We start from the raw sequence: 25,802 nt of genomic DNA, 5'->3' as shown, positions 1-25,802 counted from the left end.
CTTCTGACAGTCTCAATTTACTCTGTTTATGGGGTAAAAAAAACTAGGTGACCTCACACGAAGTATGATCTTATGAAAATATACGTTACGGTGGAGAAAGTTGCCGAATGCAGAAATTCAAAAAATGAGCTGTATTAGCTTCTCAGTTTAAAATTTTCAAATTTCTGAAAGTTGCAAAAACTTAATACAAAAATGAACTTTCTGAGCTTTATTATATAAGCGACAAGACTCGTGCTAATTACGAAAACAGTGGATAGAATTCTACAAAGATTAAAAGCTGAAATACCAGAAATAAGAAGGCTTTTATTATATTCTTTAATAGGAATTATAATATTAAATTATATTCAAGTCATTATTTAATATAAATCGACCAACTTTTTATTAACATAACTAGTCCAATATTAGCATAACTACACCAAGCATAAAGAGTCTCATATTAGCATAATTACACCAAGTTACCATCCCAAATTTGTGTTTTTTTTTGTATTCACTACTTTATTGACAATTGTCCATTTGAGGGGCATTTAGCAAATTTGTTGATTTACAACTGTAAAATGTATCCGTAATAGGGACATTGTATATTATAATAACATGTTGGAAAAACAACTCAATAGTTTGAATAAAAAACAAATTGTTAACTATATTAAAGCAACTTATAATAAATCAAATTATATTGTATATTATATTATGCACACATATCTATATGTATATACATATATATATATATATATATATATATATATATATTTGTGAAACGAATTTAATGAAATAAAGAAGTGCAGGCGCTAATAATGCTACTAACAATTCCTTCGCATTAAAAATTCAAATAGCTCGTGCGCGGCCTGCACCGCGCCGTAGTATAATATTAAAAAGTCAAATGTCACGCATGAAATTTGAAAGTTATGCGTAATACAAAGTTTCGTATTTCTGTGGCAACTAACTCTCTTATGCTTCGTGCTGTAACAACAAGCTTAACAAGCACCTGACCTAATTACCAGCATTAATTTTTAAAAACTGCATACGTGCATTCCAGGTATTAAACTTTAACATTTGCTATGCCCTCGGTGTCGCATAACAAAGATAATCACTTTTATTTATGTGCAGAATTTTTAACAGTTCTTTCAAAGTTTCACTTCAATCATGGGTACTAATGCATTATATCCACTCATTCATAAATAGAACATACATAATGTAATATGATATATAAAAAAATACTTCTACAACGTTGAAATAAAGTCACGTTTACAATATTCATTTTAATAATCCCAAAAAGGGCCAATAATTTTAACGGAAATTTGAATTTCATAAAATTTATATTACATCTCATACAAAAGAAATAATAATAAAATAGGAAATGAACAAAAGGAATAATACTTTTTTTTTTTATATTCCAAAATAATAAATTATAAATTATTAAAATATTTTGTATGAACTAAAATAGGTTACATATATGAACCAGTTGAAAGTGGAATTTTGCCTTAAGGCAAGTTGCATAGACTTTCGGAACTAAGTAATAAATGACTCAAGAACAGAAATTGAAATTTAGCTATTTAGATAAAATTTTCAACTGCACGATTACATAGTAGTCCTTGACATTATTTAATGATTTAAAGATTTAAACTAATGATAACAGTTTTTACATAATTAGATGAGTTTTGTAGACTGCTCACTTACTTTTTGGTAATTTCAAAGCAATTTCTAAGGGCTTGGCTGATCTTTTCACAAACCCAATGGCGGCACCTCCTTATCAAATTTATTTATTATTTTAAATTTGTGAAATTCAAATTTTGATTCATCACATCACAAAAACGACTTCTGGCACAAATTTTAACTATGGTATTTTTTCAAACTTTGATGAATTTTCAAAATCCCAGTTAGATCCCAGTTTCATAAGTAAGAATTTAATTTTAATTATTTTATATATTCTTTAGCATATCGTAAAATAAAATGTCACTTATGATAAGTTATGGTAAGTTTCTCTATAGAATTTCATCTTGATCGACGACCCAGAAATGATCAAATAATAGTTGACTTGAAAAATAAAAACTTTTCAAAATAATAAACAAAAATTGCATTATAAATATACAAAAATCGGCCGGTAAATGTACTATATTATGTTATATTATATTGTATAAAATATTTTATCATATAAAGAATACGCGGATGCAAATTAAGTCATAATCGTACAACTTAAAATTATAGTTACATTAAAGAAATTATAACATACGAGTATACTTGATTTTTAATTCATATCAATTAATGTAGTAATATTGCTCATTTTTATTTTCAATAAATCTAATTTTCAGTATATTATTACTTGTTGATTGACATTTGTAAATTAAATTGCAAATACGATTCACATAATAATTTATATCAAAAGAAACTAGCAGCATAAATTGGTTTCACATTAATTGATTTTGATTATATGTATTATTAAAATTTATTTTACTACATTTTATTTACTTTAAAATTCTCTATGTTTTAAATGCGAATATTGGTATAAATAAATTACAACAGTATAAAGATGAGAAATAAATATTAAAATGGTAAATTCTAACCACAATACCTAGTAAAATATATCTAATAAACTAGAAATACGTTATTAAAATTTGAATAATCTATACTACACGGAACAATATTTTTTTATTTTTACTATTCTACAAGAAGTTCTACCAAACAATCAAAGGAAACAATTCAAAAACACGATTAAATCAACAAATTTGTTGCGAACTACTTACATGTTGTTTCCCTAATACTTAAGTGCTAAGGGACACATTATACCTGAGATTTATTCCACGCAAAATTTGAAATAAAATATTTATTACTTTTTTGGAATCATTTTGTAAGAAGTGCCACAGGCGAAAAAGGTGCTTTAGATTGAAACGTGATTCGAATTCGTAAAGGATTCACAACTAGGTAGGCTGAATACCCATGATCGTGTGAGATTGTTAAAATTTCAATTCCATCTTTATAACGAAACAGTCGTATATTCGCAACATCTCGCTTAATCATAAATCTGTAATATAAGTAGATAATAAACAGTCATATATATGCTATTTTCTCATAGTACCATAAATTTTACTTATGTATTTACTTCAGTAGCATTCTGAAGTAATTTTATATTATAAAATAACTTTATGTACGAAAATAAAGGAATTAATTAAATGTATGATATTTTACGTAAAACGTTATATCATATGAAATATGGGCATAAATCCACCTAAATAGGGGTAGTATAATATCAGGGGGAGTGCTGAAGAGGCCACTGAGTAATGTCTTCCAAAGTTTTCCTATTACTTTAGATCGAATTCTGAATGTTAAATCAATAGAGGGGATGCTATACTCTCCACGTATTGTGACTCCTCATGAGAATAAACAAACTAACTTGCTACTTTTCAAAATACCAATAAAAGACAAATTGTGTTTTTTCTGTTTTACTAAAACGTTTACAGAGACATAACGTGGATAAAATATTTATTATTAATGCTTACTGGGAGAATTAGAAGAAAGTATTTTTAAAAGTTGTATACCCGGTATAATATGTTATTTCAACGAGTTTAGCTCTGAAATTGCTTTGTTCCTCTTAAACTAATACATAAAGAAACAAAGCTATAGTAAATGGCTACTTTTATATTTTAAAAATTCCTGATTAATTTAGATACAGAAAATTAATTTAAAATTAATGACTGGACAGGAAATCAAACAGACCGTTATCTCAATTTAAAAATTAGTATTTTTATTATATTTATGATAATTACACTAACAAGAAAATTGATGACGGCGCTGCATCTAAAAGAAATTAATTAAAGCAGTTTCTTTGCAGAATTTTCATTTTTAGTTTACTTTAAAATTACCAAATTTATTCATAATTAAATATTATCATGGAAGTTTTTTCAAAGGAGAAATTAAAGATCGAAGGGTTAGTTGAAAAGTATGTAGTTCAAGTTTTAATTATTTTGTATTGGTATTGATTTGATATAAACAATATGGAATAAAATAATGTAGAAATAACATAACAAGCGTACCTAATACATTCCAAAACTAAATATTTTATGCGCGGGACATCAGAATTCAATTTAGAGATATGGTTTCTTCGGAAAAGTATCTTATTTCGATTCCTATTATCCGAAAATCATATGTGCCTATGCGAGTTTTTTATAAGTTTTCGAAAAAAAGGAAGGAAAGTCTCGGGCTCCGCAAGGTTTATGGATAAGAAAATTAGTGGTGCATGGCATCGTGCCCTAATGCAAATTGCTGAAACTTCATGCACCGTAATTAAAAATTCGAGTAATAAAAATAATCAACAATTGTTTTCAATAAGTTCAAATAGATTATCTTCTATATATATATATATAAATAAGTTGGGTTTTCCTTCCTAAATAATAATAAAAATAATCAACAATTGTTTTAAATAATTTCAAATAGATTATCTACGTATATATAAAAATAAGTCGGGTTTTCCTTCCTGACGATATAACTACAGAACGCACAAATCGATTTCGACAATTTTTGCATTCGTTGGAAAGGTCTTGGGCTCCGCAAGGTTTATAGCTAATAAAATTAGTTGTGCATGGAATCGTGCCTTAATGCAAGCTGCTGGAACTTCACGCACCGTAATTAAAAATTCGAGTAATGACATTAGTGAGAATTATCAGAATTATGCTTGGTTAAGTCAGCGAGCAATTCTTGCCGCAAAGAATAATGATGTACACGCACTAAATTTCACCATTCAATCAAAAATTGCTGGCGATTTGGTGACATACCAATGATTCTGACTGGTTTTCCGTTTGACTTCAAACGATTGCAATTTCCAGTTTCCCTTGCGTTTGCAATAACAAGTCGCAAGGCCAATCGCTTAGTGTTTGCGAGATAAATTTCAAATAGATTATTTAGAAAATCACTGTTTTTCACATGGGAAGTTATACGTTGCCTGTTCACGAGTTGGAAAACCATCCGTTTGTGTTAACGTCAGACCAAAAAACAAAAAATGTGGTTTACCAAAGAGCACTTCAATGAAACCGATAATTTGCGGATTCACTTTCATTTACATAGAGAAGTTCAACTAAAAAACACTTCATTTTTGTAATCGAAATAAATTCATTACTGTTGTATAATAAAATCAAATGTTTCCTTTTCAAATATAAAACAAACAAAAAATTTCTTCATCTTTCTCACGAAACCATCTGGTGGCGAAATGGAGTTCGTCGGGTTTGCTAGTATATATATATATATTTTTTTTTCTATACCCAACATCGGTTATACTGATGTCAAGAAATAATAAAAATCAGTTTTCATTCAAGAATATAAATAGAAATTTATTTCTAGATAAAAATAACCCCTCCCCGGCATTATGCATTAAATTAATATCATTAGTATAAGAAAAATTCTAATACAATGATATATCCTACCATTGGGTTACCTCCTAAAAAGCCACGTTGTTACAAAGTATAATAACGACATTTCATAAGATTCATAAGTTTTGATTTCTGTTGAAACAAATAAAAATAAAAGTTACGGAATATAATTACAATAAGTTCGAAGCCATCATAACAAAGTTTTATTCTTTTAATTAATGCACTATAGCATGCTAACAACCACATACAAATAATTATAAGTAATACTAAAAAAAAACTACAATCAGTTTGAATTATAATTATAAATATATCTTTCAAGATAAAGTAAAATATAACAAGTAAAAGTTTTACTTCAACAAATTAATTTGAATTTAATAAACAAGCAAGATTTAATTCCATAGAGAGCGAGCAAATATGATGGAACTTGGAGTTCAGTAATACTGTTATCTAAATGTTAATTTCGTCATTTTAAAACATGTGTGCTTGACTGTGCCTTCAAAACCGTAACTATATGTACCCTCGGATTAATGTTAATTTAAATTGAAATTTACATATGTTAATAGTATCCTAAAATATTTATTAAGGACTGATGATCACAGTCGCATGGTCAGCCCAAGGGATGACCCTTTGCGACAACGCCAGGGGTTTAAATAAGACTGAAAGTGTAAAAGTCGAACGAAACAAAATTCGAAGGCAGCGGAAACCTTCAGCGACTCTCCGGGGATTAGAAACTTAAATGTTGTGTGAAATTTTATACGAAAATATCTGACTTTCTCAATTGTGTGAAATGGTACTATTATCGAAGAGATAGGAGAATCGTCAAAGAACAAATTTTCTAACTTATTCATATAATAAATATTGATTTGTTGGCTGTTTTCTATTATAACTTCAATTTGTTCTCATTTATTTTTCAAATCAAGAATAATTAATCTCTCATTAATGTTTTCCTCGAATCCTTATTGTCAGTTTGTTAACTAGGTTAAAAAAATGCAATGTATAATTTTTTATTATATAATTATATTTCTATTTTAACATTCAGTTAACTATTCGTTGTGTACTTCACATATATACATGTTTTATTAAACTAGATACTATATACATAACATTTTATGAATCGATAAAAGCACTTCAAATAAATTATTTCATTCAATGGAAAAAATATATTCAACTTTATATTCACTAAATCGAGAAATATTATATTCGTATTAATGCCTTCGTAAAATTTTTATTTGTATTCTAATAACTCTATTCATAAAATGAAATCTATTACACTTTTTATCATATAATTGTATTTTTTGCTAAAACCGTGATACTAACTCACATATAAATATGAATTTTATTAGATTATATACATATTTTTTTGAATATGTAAAAGCCCTTTTAATAAATAGTTTCATTTATTGGAAAAATATATTCAATTTTATATATGTTAACTGTGGTCGACAAATATTTTTACCATAGAAAAGTGTCAAAATTCTTTGTACGGACGAGTATACTCGTCATGCGTACATTCTTTGACCATCTGCTATTTAAATTACAATTTTTGAAAAATAACGCACATTATATTATGAAATGCAAAGATTTTTTAAATATTTGAGGCTATGTCTCTATCAAATATGTAGTTGTACACAGCACATTATATTATAGCTAGGCTATAATGTACTACACTCGGGTGTTCTATGAGCGCGAGCATGTACTTGCTCAGGTTTTTTCTACTTTTGAATGTGTTCTACTACATGGAGTAAAACTAAATTGTGCATAGCATAAGAAAAATAAATAGCCATTGTTTTCACTTTTTCATAAACTAACAAATAATTATTTAACAATATTTGTTATTGATAATATAGTACACGCCGATGTGAACAGAATGGCGTTATTTGTTTGACGATATCTTCTACAGTTGTGACAAAAAGTGACTGAAAAAAGGAGCCACTTTCGCATATTTTCAGTGTTATCTCGGCTAAATTATGAGCTAGTTGAAAATTGGTATATCGTTTTTTTTTTTAAAAAAAAAGCTCAAAAATGACATAAAAATCATTTAAAAATAATGTTTGCAAAATATTTAATATATTTGTATTAAGAAAAATTTCAATTTATCCCGAAAAATAGTTCCATAGTTGTTTTACTAGAAATTGTCACAAAAATCAATAAACGGGTTAGGAAAGTTTTAGCAATTCTGCTAACCTTTCTCACAAAATAACTAATGGGAACAGGTGCTGGCGAGGGTCGTGAGATTTGACGCAACAAAACCTTTGTAAAATTTTTATTTCGGATGAAAGTTTCTTTTTCTTTTTATACGTTTTTCCATCTGCTCAAAGGTGTGTCCTCTCTAAAATTCACTTTCATTTGACGAACGCGGCCTTGGATATTCAATGTTACGCGAAAGGGAAGAGTGACAGATTACTAAATTTTATTTGAATTCATAAGAGCACTTTAATAAAGAATTAGACTTTTTAGAATACTTATTATATTTTAAAAATCGTAAGCTCTACATATTTTATAATTATTTCATACAAATTATGCGCTAGAACAAACAACAATGTTGGCATATATACATAACGAGATTTGGATGAATATAAAAAATATGTAAACACAATTTTTAATGATCACATACAAAAACGATTAGTTTGAAACCGAACTAGTTCATTCTCTTAAAATAAAACATTTTCTGTTAACCAGTTAATTGCGATTGACGAGTATATTCGTCTTGGAGAACTGGAATCTTGGAGACTCGTGTATTGACGAGAATGGTCGTTTTTTTTAAAAAAACGCATTTTTTTCAGAAACTTTCTTAAATTTCATTCTTAGACATATGATATTTTGAAGCTATGACGGTATAATATAAATAGTTGCAAGTGGTATTTTACCTTAAAACAAAATTTTATCTCGATTTTGACAAGATAAAACTGTGTGCTTGTTTAATAAACGCTTCACAGTTTACAGGTTAAAATAACATTGTCTAGATCTTCAAAACTTTTCGATGGAGTTAACTTATACAAGTGGACAGTTTTAGTTTACATAAATTTAAAATTTATTAAGTAATATGTGCTAAGGTGCTATTTACGTCTTAATTCTGTCCCAGTCGTTTTACTCCCTTTATAATAAATAGCGATCTAAATACAAAAATTATTTATATTTATTTGTTAAAATAATTTGAGTAACTTTTATGCGCTAGATTTAAACATGTGCCTAATATTGCGTCTAAATGAATACTAATTTATAAAATTAATATATAGCATAAGAAATATTAAAACTCTGGAAGGGGTAGCTTATAAAAATAAACTATTACACGCAGAATTTAGAATTTTTTATATTTCGTATTAATGTTAGAACTAAACCTTTTACATTACTTTGCAAAAGTAAATGAATTTATAACAATGATAAGTATGCGCAATAATCAGTTTCTACTTGTATCAAAATTTTTATTAGTAAAACAATAAAATGAATAAGAATTAATTAGGCTATTGCAAAAAATGTTAATTTGCACGTGAGTCACGTGCCCATGTAACAGTAAGTAATATGCCTAATTATCATGGATTTTAACAAAAATAGGTGTAAAAGTTTCTAAAAAATTCTTAATATTAAAAATAAAATAAAAAATAATGATTCATATTATAATAAGTCAAAAAAAGTTATTAGTTGGGCGTATAATAATTTACTCTCCAATTCAATACTTGGACTAGTAATTCAATAAATGAATTCAATTTTGATTTCGCGAAACTCATCGCATTAAATTGTGTAACAGAACTATGTATTTCGATTGTACATAATTAATTTCACCAGGCAATTTGAATCCACCCATATCGTATATCAGATATACGTGCGTATGTAGCAATATATTACTAGCAAGTAATTTTATCGTTATCCGTTAATGAGCAAAATAATATCCAGCCATTTCTCTAAAATATCGTAGGACATGTGTCAAACACGTCTTGTGATGCTATTTTATATGGAGACATTCGTCATACCTTATTTCAATTTTTCTATCCCGCCGAGCGTGTAGCTCAGCTTGGATTTACTGATGTTATCAGATGCGAAAAAAACGGCCCAGGCGTCGCTCTCTGACTGCAGACGTCTATATTCGTGATTACGCATATAAACGTACGTACGATTTTATTTATGACGCTTTTTTCTCTATTATTTTATGGATTTGATAAATTACATGAAGATGCTATCGATGAAATATATTGATACATATATTACAAATACATACGTACATATATACATTACTTAAATACATATATATGTAAATAACGGGTAGTTGTAGGTACCTAGGTCCGTGAGCAGAGTTGAAATTCAACTCGGTTCAGGCAAAAATGATGTGAGAGATGCCCCATTGCCATTTCTCACCGCAATGTCCGAAATGGGCTATTTTCAATTGGAAACATATTTTCAACTACCCGTACAGTTATTGTAAAAGTCCAAAAATCGAAATTGAAAATTTTTGCATATCTTCACGTTTTGAAGGTTTCTGAACATTTTGACTTTACCTTGGAGAATGGAGCATTCGATTTGAATGATCCAAAAAACATTCAATTTGTAATGATGGGAAGAAGTGATAATTAGTTTTTGGCAAAGTCTAAATAGGCAAAATATGGCAGTTTTTTAAAATCTAAGCATCCGATTTGAATAATTCACAAAACTGCTTGTGTTGACAAAACAATTGCTTTTGAGATTACGATTTTAAATCTGGCTGAAGTTCTAAAGCTCACTTATATACTCTGAATAAATATAAATACTTTGCAATTCAGTTTATATAATTCTTATAAATATCAGGCAATGTTACAGTATTTTTAATGATCTATTTGAGAAATTTTAATATACCTCGAATACTTCGTTACAGTACGAGAAGTTTCAGCAATTTGCCTTAAGGCACGATGCCATACACCACTAGTTGATCTATATTTTCAAGTAAAAATGGACATCGCCGCTGCGTGATGTCAAGTTGTCTAAAGCCGGGTTTGAACTCACGATTTGTACGCATGACGAGTATACTCGTCAATCGAATTTATTTGGTTAATATTACTTTTAAAGCACTCGTTAAACACATGTTTTCCTGATTTAAACTCCAAAATCTATATCAATGAGATTCTATGAGATATGATATATTCCTGTATGCGCCGCTCATTAAACATGCTGTAGTTTAATTAAAAATGTATAAATAAAAACAAAATTATATTCGATTCTATAAACAAGAAAATGTAATAATTGGATGTTCGATGTTCTACTCCGTTGGTATATATAGAGATTTTCCGTATATCTCATTCGTAAGGCAACAATCACGCTATAATTTTATATAAGGATAAAAAAAATTAATTGAATTATAACATTATCTATAAAAATGTGCTGAATTTAACGTTTGTGTACGATATGTTACTCAAGATATGTTCAGCTAGCAATTTACACGATATCATCTTGATTTGAATATTTTGTTGAATGACTTGATTAATATTACAATTCAGAATATCAAGTTACTGCTATATTTTAATCGTTTGTGCCATTAATAATAAGACTAACGAGTAATATGAACATTTAGAAAAAAATGTGTAGAAACCAAAATCAAAAAACAGTCGATCTGAACAAGATTAGAACAAATCAACAGTTAAATTTTTAATCTCTTTAAAAATGTCAGAATCTCATTGTTAGCAATTCGTTGAGTGGAATTTAGCCATTCAGGCACAATTTTAAGATCTTTTTTTCAGACAGACTTATAAATGTAGGAACTAGCACTTTCACGCCCGTTATTAATCAAGCAGTTGTCATGACATAGCCCGTTTTGTATAATCAATTTGACCAAAATCCACACCTTGCAGACTTTAGCTTCTTAGGTTAGAAAGATACGAAAGATTAACCACACAAGGGACATCTATAAATTGTTACGTTTAGCTGATTCTATATAAAAAATTCTCGTGTCATGATGTTCGCCGAAACGAATTGACTGATTTTTTATTTCATTTTTTACGAATAGTAATTATAAAGCACATGCAGCCCTAAATTTTCATCCTCCTAACGCAAACTCCTATTTCGTAATAGTCAATTAAAAATTGTTATTCTGCGTGCAGTCAATAAATGTTTTTCACTGAATTTAATTCTGATTTTTTGATAAATACACACAACACAGTCTAAATTTTTACCCTCTTACAACAAATTCAATCATTCAATAGTAGTGTTTTTAGTAGTTCTAGAACAATATTTTACTAAATTTTGATGAAGATTTTGAGCTTATGAAAAAGCTTAAATTTACCTGCTCTATTCGCTGAAATATTTTTAAAGCAATTCTTAGATATTGGTGTTGGAAAGGATACCATCGATAAAACTATATGCGCCAAATTATCGATAAATTCTTGCATAATCACTGATTCACCGAATTATCCATTTAAACAAATATTGACTGATACTTATATGTAGCACGAGTTGTAGTGGGTAAACCATCGATTAATTTGTGTTACCACATATTACAATCAGAACAGTTATTTTTTATACTAACTTAAAGAATAGGTATTTTTTATAGATTTTTTTTTCTAGAAATTTTTTATGGCTTAACAACGTTTGCCAGACCAGATAGCAATTTTTGACGGTACGAAATATATTCGATTCGTTTCACCGGTGTTAAGGACCTCCATTAGTTTTTGATCAAAGTCAAGAAGTTTTCAGTTTACGGCCAAAAACCTGCAAACGTCTGATGATAGCCAAAAATTAATATTAGATTTTCATACATGAATATCAAAATACGCGTTTCGGTACAAAATTGTGGATTCCGTGCCAATATATGACAAGTTTATAAAACAAACTATTCTGATTATACGCACTGACCTTTCCAAAGTTATTTAAATTTTTAAATAAATTCACTCATAAAATATAAGTTAATTATTTAATTAACAAAAATGGTGAAGTTAAATATATATTTCATCATCTGTGTATTTGAAAAGCATTCGCGTCTGATTAATAGCTTAAAATCATTACAATTGATCGTGAAAGGCAGGTTTTTATAATATTCTACCCAAACGTTTTTGTCTATTTATTCCCTTTATGTTCACATTGAACAATTAATTTCAGAATCAATTTATATTGTGACGGTCAGAGTACATATTTTATTGTAGTATTGTCCAAATCCAAACCACAAAAGCAAAAAACTCGAAAGCGCAGACGAATTCAATAATTCTTCGCCCACATACTAACGTAATTTTAAATCTGACCGGCAAAGCGAACAAAAAATAGCAGCCGAGCTGTCTGAAACTGAAGCGAGCCATGGCGCATACCACATACATCGAATAAGGGCTGATTGAGAATAATACACATATAAAAACAAACTTTTACAAACCAAAAGGTGCGAAAAAAATTATATGATATGAATTACAGATTTTGGTCTATCTATTACAAAACTATAACATCATACATAATGTTAGATGACCATTGTTTAGTAAAATGACCATTCGGTTTGAATGGCCAAAAAATGTGTTTGTTGAGATAGGTTCAAAGTGTTTAAGAAGTTCGTGATCTATCTGGATGCTGCCGAACTCTATTGAACACTTGCACTTTGCCGAAGGACCAGATATATTTAGTTGTTGGCTATATCAGACCGTTTGAATAAAAATAAAAGATGTTGAATAACTGTTTGATTATTGTGTATTTAAAATATTAAGATTTATAGATGATTAGATAGAGGTTTGAATTAGATGTTTTGGATTTGAGTGTTAATTTACGACTGATTTTAACTGTATGAGATTTAGGTTGATACTAAATTATGTAGATTTTATAATTTTATATATTTTTCTGATTGGCCCATTTTGTGGAGTTAAGGACACCCCATTACAATTTTGGAACCAATCAGTGGTTATTACATTTATCAACCGAACAGGTATTGGTTGATAAATTGCATGATACGAAGAATTTAGACTGGATACAGGTAGTGCGAATTTCTTGGAAATATAAGGATGATTGTATGATGTAGTCAGGGACAGGTGATAAAAATTCTAGGAAAAATGGATTACTGATTTTGCGACAGGACGCGTAACAATGAAAGGGATGAATGAGGGTTTATTGTCGCTATCCTGCATGGAGATAATAAAATATAATTATTATACCAGGGTTGGCAATGACGCGTTAACATGCCCCCGGACTTAAAAAATTATGAGGAATTAATTATGAATATTTTTTAACGTTGCTTAATCATAGTTTTATGCCATTGCTTATAACAATGTTAATGTTTTGAAAGTTTATAGATATCACATGACATGTGATGATAATATTGATAATAGATTGATTAATGATAATGATAATGGATATAATGTTAGATTATTCACGGACACTTTACTAGAGTCTTTAAAATTGTCCAAATGTTCAAAATGATTGTACTGACACTTCACTAGAGTCGTTAAAATGCCTAAATGTTTCGCATGATTATTGATAATTGACACTTCACCACACTATAATTATTTAATGTTTCAGATAGTTTTTGATTATTCGGTAATACACAAATTGTTTTTTATGTTTAATATTGATCATTTTCACTGTTTCACAATGTAATCACACAAAAGTTAGTTATTAGATTTTACAATGTCTTTGTTTAATTTTGCTTTTACCACTCGAATGATGATGCCGTCCTTAGGGTGCAGATTTGTGATAATGCCTAATCGCGGTCGTAGTGGTTTTAGAATTTAATCGAGGAATAGTACCATACTACCGAATTTAGCTTACAATAAGTTTTGATGCATTTTTGTGCGTTTTCTTGCACAACCGCTTCTGATGATGTTGCCTTGTTCTCTGATGAAGTTGATAGCTGTTGATAGTTGTCAGAGATTTCAAGCACGCATGGATTTAGGATTGATGTTGGTGGTTTGTCAATTAGGAAATGATAGGGGTTTGAAGGATTGTAATTATTTGGATTGGAACCTTGTAAAGATAATAGTCTAAAATTCAATATTGTTTCAATCTGTGTTAATAATTCGCGAGATTTGCTAGAGTTTGCGGTAAATTGTTTTAAAGCTAATATAAAAGATTCCGCGATCAAATCGTATATTACTTCGATGTCGATAGCTTTGGTGACAAAACACACGAACCAATATGTATATGCTTTATACTTTTTATGGACAAAGCTATGGCGATCTCTTAATATCATAAGATTGAATATTTGCACTGTTGCAGCTAAGATTGATTTTTTGTTAATTGTTTGATTTATAGAGATATTTTAGAATTAAATTCAAACCCTGTCTTGGCTAAAGTTGTAATTGTTTTATCGCCGATATTAAGCCAAGTATTCTTATTGTTTAAAAAATTTTGATAGTTAGCATTAAAATAATTTACGTTGTACTTTGCTTGATTATGTTTAGTAGTTAGATTTTGTTTATTTAAAATAAGTTTTTCTGTTGCATTGACTTTATTTGATAAGTCAACGTCACAGAAGATGTTTTTAATAATATCGCTTTTTGGATTTTGAGTAAGATTCTTATTTGTTACTTGTTTTATTTGATTATTGAATTTTAATAATGGTGCTGAGGTAGTGTCTCTTATTACCGTATTTGATTTAATGTTGTTGTTAGGTTCAAGATGTTCAGCGTTATAATTAACTTGATTTAAGTTAATTGTTAGAATTTGTTTATTTAAAACTAGTTCTTCTGTCGTATTAGCTTTAGTTGATAAGTTATGATTACAGAAGACGTTTTTAATAACATTGCTTTTTTGATATTGAGTAATATTCTCATTTGTTAATTGATTTATTATTTGATTATTAGAATCTAATAATAGTACCGACGTAGTTCCTCTTTTTGCCGTATCTGATTTAATGACGTTTATAGTTTCAGGATGCACAACGTTTTTAGATTTATTATTATTAGATTCATTGAGAGTTATTGATTCAGATGGAATCGAAATATAGTTGTTTAAAGTTTTTGTGTAATTGTTTACTATAATGGTTTTACTTTCGTACCGCGATTTTAGCAATTCCCAAACATTTATATAGTTGTCCGCGGTAGCAGGTAAGGAATCGATTATGTTACCTGCTTCGCCTTTCAAGCAAGATTTTAGGTAAGAATATTTTTGAGAGTTGCTAATATTTGGGTCAATATGAATTGTATAGAATGAATTATAGAACTGTAACCAGTTAATATCTGTACCGTCGAAATGAGGTAAATTAATTACAGCAAATTTATTATTGTTTGTTTGATATGATTTGTCACCAAGGCCACTATTTGAGCTAGGATCTGTTTTGAATGTTTTAATAATTGTTATTAGAATTACACAGCATTTAGTATAAGTATCATTGAAATCGTAAAATTCTGTATCTATCAAAAAGTCAATGTACTCTTCGTCATCAAAATGATTTGCAATTTGAATTAATATTTCTTGAAAAGTATCTAAAGAAGGTTTTAGTATTTCTAATATTTGTTTAAGCTCTGATATATCTAACTTGCTACTCTCATTTTCTCTTATTCTTTTACAAAAGCTATGGATTTGCGTCAAACGAAATTTCATAACTCTTTTTTGATATTTAAATTTTCTAAAGAATCCATATTAACACAGATCTACTACGCAAAATTCAAATAACGATAGGTAAAGATAATGAATAGGAAGGATTAAGAAAAAGGAGTGCTTAAATTAGACTGACCTTTGTGTTGTCGCGTCATGTGTCCGCAATTGTTCCTCATGAGCTGATTTGGATTCAGCTGTTGTTTCCTTGATAATGTGCTGCAGCTTTATTGTGCTATAATTATGCTGCTTCTTGTTGTTTCACGATAATACCAATGCACTTACACTGAGATTTATTGTTAATGTTGATGTTAGTTTGATTTAATTGTTTGAATTGTTGTTGATATAATCGTTGTTTAAATTTGATTTTAGATTAACGTTCATGCGATGCAATGTATTATGTTAAAAGATGATTTAACTAATTACACTGTGCACTATAAGTTTTAGATTTTAGATTAATGTTCATGCGATGCAATGTATTATGTTAAAAGATGATTTAACTAATTTCACTGTGCACTATAAGTTTTAGATTTTAGATAATATTCATGCGATGCAATGCATTATGTTAAAAGATGATTTAACTAATTACACTGTGCACTATAAGTTTTAGATTTTAGATTTTAGATTAATATTCATGCGATGCATGCATTATGTTAAAGGATGATTTAACTAATTACACTGTGCACTATAGTTTTAGATTTTAGATTTTAGATAAAGGTTTTTAACTTAATATGCGATGCAATGTATTACACTAGAGGATGAAGATTTAAATAATACACTGTGCACTAAGTTTTAGATTTTAGATTTTAGAAAAAGGTTTTTAACTTAATATGCGATGCAATGTATTACACTAGAAGATGAAGATTTAAATAATACACTGTGCACTAAGTTTTAGATTTTAGATTTTAGATAAAGGTTTTTAACTTAATATGCGATGCAGTGTATCACGCTAGAAGATGAAGATTTAAATAATACACTGTGCACTAAGTTTTAGATTTTAGATTTTAGATAAAGGTTTTTAACTTAATATGCGATGCAATGTATTACACTAGAAGATGAAGATTTAAATAATACACTGTGCACTAAGTTTTAGATTTTAGATAAAGGTTTTTAACTTAATATGCGATGCAATGTATTACACTAGAAGATGAAGATTTAAATAATACACTGTGCACTAAGTTTTAGATTTAGATTGTTTCTTTCACTTTCACTGGTTAATCCGGTTCGAATTGGACCAAAAAATGTTTAGTAAAATGACCATTCGGTTTGAATGGCCAAAAAATGTGTTTGTTGAGATAGGTTCAAAGTGTTTAAGAAGTTCGTGATCTATCTGGATGCTGCCGAACTCTATTGAACACTTGCACTTTGCCGAAGGACCAGATATATTTAGTTGTTGGCTATATCAGACCGTTTGAATAAAAATAAAAGATGTTGAATAACTGTTTGATTATTGTGTATTTAAAATATTAAGATTTATAGATGATTAGATAGAGGTTTGAATTAGATGTTTTGGATTTGAGTGTTAATTTACGACTGATTTAACTGTATGAGATTTAGGTTGATACTAATTATTAGATTTTATAATTTTATATATTTTTCTGATTGGCCCATTTTGTGGAGTTAAGGACACCCCATTACAATTTTGGAACCAATCAGTGGTTATTACATTTATCAACCGAACAGGTATTGGTTGATAAATTGCATGATACGAAGAATTTAGACTGGATACAGGTAGTGCGAATTTCTTGGAAATATAAGGATGATTGTATGATGTAGTCAGGGACAGGTGATAAAAATTCTAGGAAAAATGGATTACTGATTTTGCGACAGGACGCGTAACAATGAAAGGGATGAATGAGGGTTTATTGTCGCTATCCTGCATGGAGATAATAAAATATAATTATTATACCAGGGTTGGCAATGACGCGTTAACAACCATGATAACGAGTTCAAACTTTACTGAAACCATCAGTAACGATTGAACAAAATATTTTATTATGAGTTTGATCAGAAAAAATGAACTTGGAAACTTAGAATCGGAAAATGGAATTTTTGTATCCATGCTCATAAAGTAATTATTGTTATTTATCATTCATATCTATAAAATTATATTGGATAATCAACAATTTTTTTAAAAAAATTGTTTTCTTTTGTCGCTATGAGTCATGGGCAACTCGATTATATGTTTCTTTTTTACCTATGAAATATTTTATATGTTTATGTCTGTATTTTTTTGCGCTTATGAGCCTTGTATAAAATTTTCTACATATTTAATCTGAAAGAAATAGTAGTTGTTCATTCATAATTTTTGTCAATATTTGAGAAATTGAAATAAATGTTCGAATTTATTAAAGAGGCTATTCTAATCCGCTTTTGGAATTTTGTATTCGGCAATTTTCTCATTCATAACGTATTGATATTCATATTCGTTGTAAGGGGTATGTGTGTATTCAAAATAATTATAAATAATATTATAATCCACTAAAACGGTCAGAATAAAAACTACGCAGTTTGTAGTGAATTATTCATTGCTACAACATTGTATGCTCTATAAGTAACCTTGCAAGCATTGATAAAATTCCTTTCTAAGACACAAATACGCAATAACAAATAAGTCAGCTACTGTGATAGCAACGTCACCCTGAAGCAAGCACATAAAAAGCTTGCAATGACGCGTTCACTAGTTCAGTCGGTATTTAATCTATCATGAGCTCAGTCGTACTTTAATTATCAATGAAGTCGTACTTTAGTTAATCTTACTCAATTATTCAGTTGTTTAAGTTTTATGTAAAGTGCACAAGAAATCATGAAATAAATAAATAGGTATTTATTATTAACGTCTTCGTCTGTTTAACTGATTAGCTTCCACAGATTGGTAACAGCTTTATCAGCAGCAGAAAGAATTTATATGTTGTTTGGAGTCATTGGAGGATGGCATAACAAAGCATACTTGTTGTCTTGAACATAATATATAATTTTCAGATATATGATGGGTAGTTGTAATTTTATTATCAAATACTTTTCGAAAACCTGGAGCATTTCGAGACAAAAAATTAAATCCGGGATAAATATTGCTTTAAAAAAAAACGGGATACAGGGTCAATCTAAATCCGGGACTAATATTGCGTTCAGAAAACCCGGGAATGTCCCGGACAAACCGTGATCTGTGATCACCTTATATTAAGTTTAGCAATAAAATTATGTTATGTAATTGATATCAATTAGAATGAAAAAACACTTATATTAATGTGACGAATTGTTTGAAGCATAACATGATATTCCGTATTCAAAATTTGTAAAAATCTCAAAATTCTCCTGAGGGTAGTATTTCGTTAAATAATAAAAGGGTAGTATTTCGTTAAATAAAAAATAAAAGGGCATATAAAATAGAATGAAGTATAAAACGATTTTGATGATGAACTAAAACAAGATTGTTAAAATGATTTAAAATATCAAAATAGGAGAAGAAAAAAAATAGTCTCAAAAAAAGTTAAATGAAATATTATTTATAGGCAGTTTATTAACAAGTAATCATTTTATACCAAAATTGGCATATACAGAAATATTGTTGAAAATTTCGGCTCTTAAAATTGTACGATGGCGCTGTGCAATTGACGACAACCTAATTTTACAATCCCTTGGTACTGGGATATCTCAAAACGATGCTTACAAGAGTGGTGCCTTCCGAGGAACCAAATAAGTTATCATGTGTATTTCCTCAGCATATTTATTACAATTGCAAACGACTGTACATAATTGACGATATTACTCAAATTGTGGTACTACCCAACATCATTCCAAATGCAATGGATCGAATACTTCCATTATTCTCAGGTCGTACAGGGCTTTAACTCGTAATTTACATATTGTCTAAAATATTACTGAACGAACCCAACACTGGCGTATTTCACATTACAGTTCTGATCTAGATAGCGTAAAGGCGTAAACAAATTCGTCTTTGCGTTGCCCGTGCTCGTGCCCGTGCTCGCCGCTCGCCTTTTTGACCCGTTTCTATAAATTATTCAGCGTTTGATGTTCGGCGAATAAAAATCCTGCGCTACTTTCTATGCGGACGCCGCATGCATAAAGTCAAACAAACAAAAGAGCTGCCGATGCATTTTTATCGGTCTACGGCTACGGGAATGTTTCTAGGTTTCATTTATGAAAGAATAAAATGTTAGCGGAAGATATCAATATTTGTTATTTTGCTAACTTTGTTACGTTAAGAGCTAAACTGGAACAAGGTAATCGTTTCATGTTTTCTATTTATTATTTTATTTGTTCTTTTCAAAGGTTTATTCATAGTTGAAGCGAGACTTCAAAAATATTCTTTGTATATGCAATTCATGTTTCATTTTATCTATTCATAATTTCTACAATTTTGTTATATATTTCAATGTCAATTTTCAAACAAATAAAAAATTTAGACCAATATCATCATTCACTTTTTCATTATTTTTACAATTCTCAAATAAAAAGTTTTATAACTTTATTAAGTTTAGATTACAAAGATCGGTTTATAGAGCAATAATTAATAATGAATGAGTTTATAAACTTATACATTGAATCGAAAATGTAACCGACTATATTGCTATAAATTAGACGCGAAGCAAATGCGTTAAAAGTGCTGCAAATGTTACAAACTAATAAAAAATTTAGTTATGAGTATTTTAAGTATTGCAGTATGTCTAAAATAGTATAATATACTGGGAATATAAAATTGTATTTAAAAAACTATAGTTATTCACCAAAAATATCACAAAATCAAAAATCAAGCCTATCTCAGAAAGTCACAAATTTTATCAAGTGCAGCAATTGCAAACACTTAAGTGTCTTGTCTGAAAAGTGCAGTTCGACAATTAATAATTAATTTAAAAAATTCCATATCTTTCAAGTGCACAGGTTTTACAACATTTGACTCAAGCACAACGTAGTAAAATTACTTAATGATTTTGGTCACATTCTTCACAACAAATATAAAAAAGGATTAATTTTTGTGTAAAGCAAACTACTTCATATTTTTCATACTTTTTTAATTTGATTTGTTACATCACAGCATCAAAGTTGGTTTATTTTGCAGTCGAAATGTATATTCTGAATCAAAGTAATTCACAATCCAACTTGTTCTAGTGGAGGTGGATTTATAATGCATAAGTATAGTTGAATTATTTACCACGTTGTTTATTTAAAGTGGTGTTTATGTATTTAGCGGTATTTGCTAACCTCATATGTTAACTATGGCTTTATTTAAATACAGTTAAATCACGTATTTGCAAACGATTTTTTAAGGGAAGTAGCCTATAACGTATCTTATGCAAGAAAGCGTATTATCCGATATACCGACAAAAAGTAGTATACTAACAGAAGACTACTGTAGTACTGTAGTACTTTTTGCTTATGCTTTTCAAATAAGTAGGGGAGACTGGGCTTATGCTTTTCAAATAAGTAGGGGAGACTGGGTATGGTTGTGACACTTTTTTAATCAGCAATAATTGTGTTAATTTACCAACTACCCGGAGTAAAACAAATTAAATAGTAATTTGAACATTTGTCTACGTGGAAATACCGGAATACTGTCCATAAATGCAATGGATTAGTTAAAAATGAAATTATTCAAAAAAAAAACAAGTGTCACAATACGTAAAAGAACAATTGGTATAAACTAATAATGCTCCACTTTCAGCAAAATAACAAAGTGATCTATATGTATAGAAGAATAAGTTATTATTGAAAGAAATTGAAAAGAATTGAATTGAATAAACTTTTGACTCTTTAAAAATAACGCGGTACACATGTTAATGTAGAGCGCTGACTTAATACAATAATATAAACTTGTTCGAACAAAGATACTAAATTTTCCTCACTTTGGATCCTATCTCACAATCAGCATAGTTTAGTTGTTATGTCGACTATCACTACCGTACTCTGGCACAACTGTACCCAGTCTACAATAATAATTGAAATACTCTGAGATGCTAGATGTCTCTCATTGACTTATCAATAGACTAAATTAAAATCTTGAATAATTTTCGTACGGAATTGGAGTTCTCTAAAATCTTAAAATTATATATATTATTTATAATACGCCCATTTAGAAATTTAATTAATGTATTTATGTTTGCTAGCTCTCGTGCTATATATTTGAAGTACGCGAGAGCATTTTGAAGGAGTTTGAACGCGTATGTATTGGAATTCGCATTCCCAAGTTTCAGTCGTAACGGAAAATTATTAATTTTGCGAATAACCGGACTGAACGTTCATTGAAATACTTTCGAGTTTGATGGATAAGTTTGATGGTGCAGAATTATGCTGGTGTAGAGCAATGCGAGAATTTCACCATGTGTTAAATGCGATTATCGAATATAACTTATAACTACATACATACATACATACATCTATATATATATATATATATATATATATATATATATATATATATCCCCTGCTGTACACGGAAGATAGGTTCGCTCTTGTCAAACTAAATGTGTTTGATAAAATATAATTATAAAAATATTAATTATAAAAAAACCTAAATTAAATATTGCATTTTCTTTATAGATAAAAATTTAAATTTGAAATTTAATTTGATTGCGATGAATAAGACTAAACATTATATTTTCATTCAAATTTCCATACCATAGTCTAAACTAGCTTATACAAACATAAAATTTAGTTTTGATCATTAAACGGAGAGTTTCCATCTTTGGCGGTAATACGATGAAAATGTTATTGTGAACTGAACAACTAAACCTAAATCATAATACAAATTATTTATAATTCTGTATAATTTTACTTAAAGTTAAAAAAAACTGAAGCAAAAATCGACACACTGTATGTCGTCTATAGGCGACATTTGTACACACTAGTCGTCAAGCGGACGTGTGACAATTGTAATTTTAAACATTGCCGTTCTTTAAATTTAATTGTGTTCTTTCTGATTTTTTCTAAAAGTTGGAGTGGAAATTAAATACATGAGTAAATAATTATTTCGCATAAATTTTACTCACTTTTTACAGTGTTTTCTGGTTAAATCACTAAGAATATCCAGACTTTGTGTCTCAGTGCTTCAAAAGTCATCACAATAGATATTTAATAATATAATAAATAAGAAAATAATGAGTGGAAGGAATTTGAACTCTATATCTGATTTTTTTTTAAAAAATGGAGTGGAAATTAAATATATAAGTAATGATATATCAAAAGTTATTACAATGGATATGTGATATTTTAATCAATAAGAAAACAATAGGTAGAAGATATTCAAAATCTATCAACTTTGAACATTTATGGCGTAGTGATTGAATAGTTTAGCATGATTATGAATACAATATCAATTATTATCTGGAGTATATTATACAAATGCACAATGTACTGATCGATTATTTTTCTCGGGAGGTTTGTTTTTTAGAATAAATGTGATGTGAGACTTGATTATTTAAGTTATTGTTCTAAAATTTGTGGTATTTTTTTGATGAATGGTAGGTGCTGAAGTAAATTAGTAATGGATGTTGTAAATTGTGAGTGCTAGAAAATTTCTTAAAATGTTAAAATTAAATGATATATATTATATATAGTTGAAAAAAAAATACAGTTTTTGTTAGTATAGCCATGATACATACCAGTCCGATACTTTACCAATATGTGGGCGGTTTTGATTTACTTGTACTTCAATAATTGATATATCGCAATAAATATGTGCACATGTTATGTAAACACTTATCTGCAACGCATTTAATGTATGCTATAATTGTAGCAAACTTTATTCAATATGTTCTAATCATTGAGTGACCTTAGTGTTCAACAAGTAAATACTAACAACAATTCCTCTGAATTCCAAGATTGTCCTCCTAAATATGTATATTCCTATCTGTGTAATTTATATTAAATTTCGCCATACCTAATTCACAAGTTCCTCGAATGCAAGAAATAATTCGCAGTTGATTGTATACAATGCAAAATGATTTATGGAAGTTTTCGCGGATGACAGATGAGGGCCATGTGCAAAGTCAGAGCTTTAATGCGAACGAATAATTAAAGTTTAGACCGCATTTAACGCAATTATTTCAAGCATTTACTTTTTGACCATTGTGAATGGTATAATGGTGTTAAGTATTAAAATGACAAAATACGCTCATCTCCAGACATTATTCATTTTGTTTGTAAGACGCTGAAGGTAAAAACATTCTGATAAAAATTCACTTGACTAACCGTTTGTCGATGAAAGATTTTCTTCGCATCAAGAAATTTAATATATGTAAATTTGATTTTACACCGCAAAATCAGTAATTCTGATGTATTGAACACTAAACCTTATATATATTTTTGCTTAATCCGGTTTTACATAAATAATGAAAATGCTATTATTTTCCGATAAAATATCAACACGCGTTCAATAATTCATTTATTTAACCATTGCAATCATTCAATCAAAATAATAAACAAAATTCGCAGAAAAATAATATTTACAATTAACCCTCCTATAACGCGAACGGTCAGAGAATCTCGGATTTGACATACAAAGGGGGCGTTGATAATCACGTGAGTCAAGGGGGGTTTGACAAATATTCAGTAGGAAAGGCAAAAGTCTACTAAGGTATTACGTGTATTTCTGAACTAAAAAAAATATTTTTTTTTACAAAAAATCAAAAATTTTACATTTTTTTCTAGATAAAAAAATATGGGAGTAAAAGGGGAAAAAGGGTAAATTTAAATAGTGGGGAAAAGGGTAAATTTAAATATCACCACGTATCACCAAGGGGGAGGGGGTCCAAAAATTATCTTAGATTATTATTAATCTTAGAATTCGATCACGTAATTAATGAACGACCCCAAACCAAGCTCATTTGTAAAAGGTTCTATAGAAACAGGTTATCGCGTTTTATGGGAACCGGGCTATAAAAAACCTCATAATTAGTATAAATCAAACATTTGCACTCTATGTTTATATGGGGTCCAATAGATACGAAAAACAAAAATAATTATGAATTAGTTGTATTTAATTTGTTGATGTGACAAAAAAGCATATATAGTTTTTATTTAATTGAAGAGTTTATACGTATCGTATACATTTGATAAAAAAAATACAAAAACTAAAAACTACAAAAAAGTTTTCTAAAATTTTTCAAGCTGAATTTTTTTGTAGAAAGACTAACTAACGTGGTGTGATAAAACTTTGGCAATACCAAAACCGATATCGTACACATCTATGATATTAACTGGCATATTTATGTAAACGTAAAAAATAAAAGTCGATAATAAAAATATACTGAAACATTTTATAAGAACTCGTTAATAAAGTAATTCATAGATTGCGCGGATAGGAGCTTTTGAACAGAGACCGCGTTATAAGAGGGTTGTTGCAATTTTAGCTCTGGGTAATATGGAAGCTGCGTTAAGAGAGAACCGCGTTATAGGAGTGTTGATTGTTTATCAGTTAGTGTTTGTCATTCTCAAGTACAATGATTTTACATTATAGTATACATATAAATTGTATTGTGCACCATACATCCAGACGAGTAATCCTGAAAATTTCCTTCTTGATAATTTTTCGGTGGGTTTAGTGTCGATTACCTTTGTAAAGCTATATAATTATTATTTTCGCCTAATATCAACCATATACATAACATGGCAAATATAATGAATAATATGTGGGCATGAGCGTGATTGCGTTATTAAACCTTATACATGATCATCATATTCATTACATTTCCCTCTCTGTTTTTCTTTTCCTCGAACGCCGAATTTAGGATGAAAGAATCAGATTCTGACTACAAATGCGTGGTTAAATTTGGTAAGTGACATGTACCCAGTCCGTTTCGAAGAGAATGCAAATAAATATGAGTTATATAATGTATAGATTTTAAATGAGTGACTATTATGTCTAAATATAATATAAATATTATACAGCACAGCATTGACTAACAATTTGACTGCTACATATATTTTAACTAATATATACTGAACATTTCTTGTAAATATGCACAT

This window comes from Ctenocephalides felis, unplaced genomic scaffold, assembly GCF_003426905.1.
Source record: "Ctenocephalides felis isolate EL2017-DRISC unplaced genomic scaffold, ASM342690v1 CF-g0.4_SCAFFOLD_01886, whole genome shotgun sequence".
NCBI classification, from domain to species: Eukaryota; Metazoa; Arthropoda; class Insecta; order Siphonaptera; family Pulicidae; genus Ctenocephalides; species Ctenocephalides felis.
The sequence above is the reverse complement of the archived record's forward strand: the minus strand, read 5'-3'. Positions refer to the sequence as shown.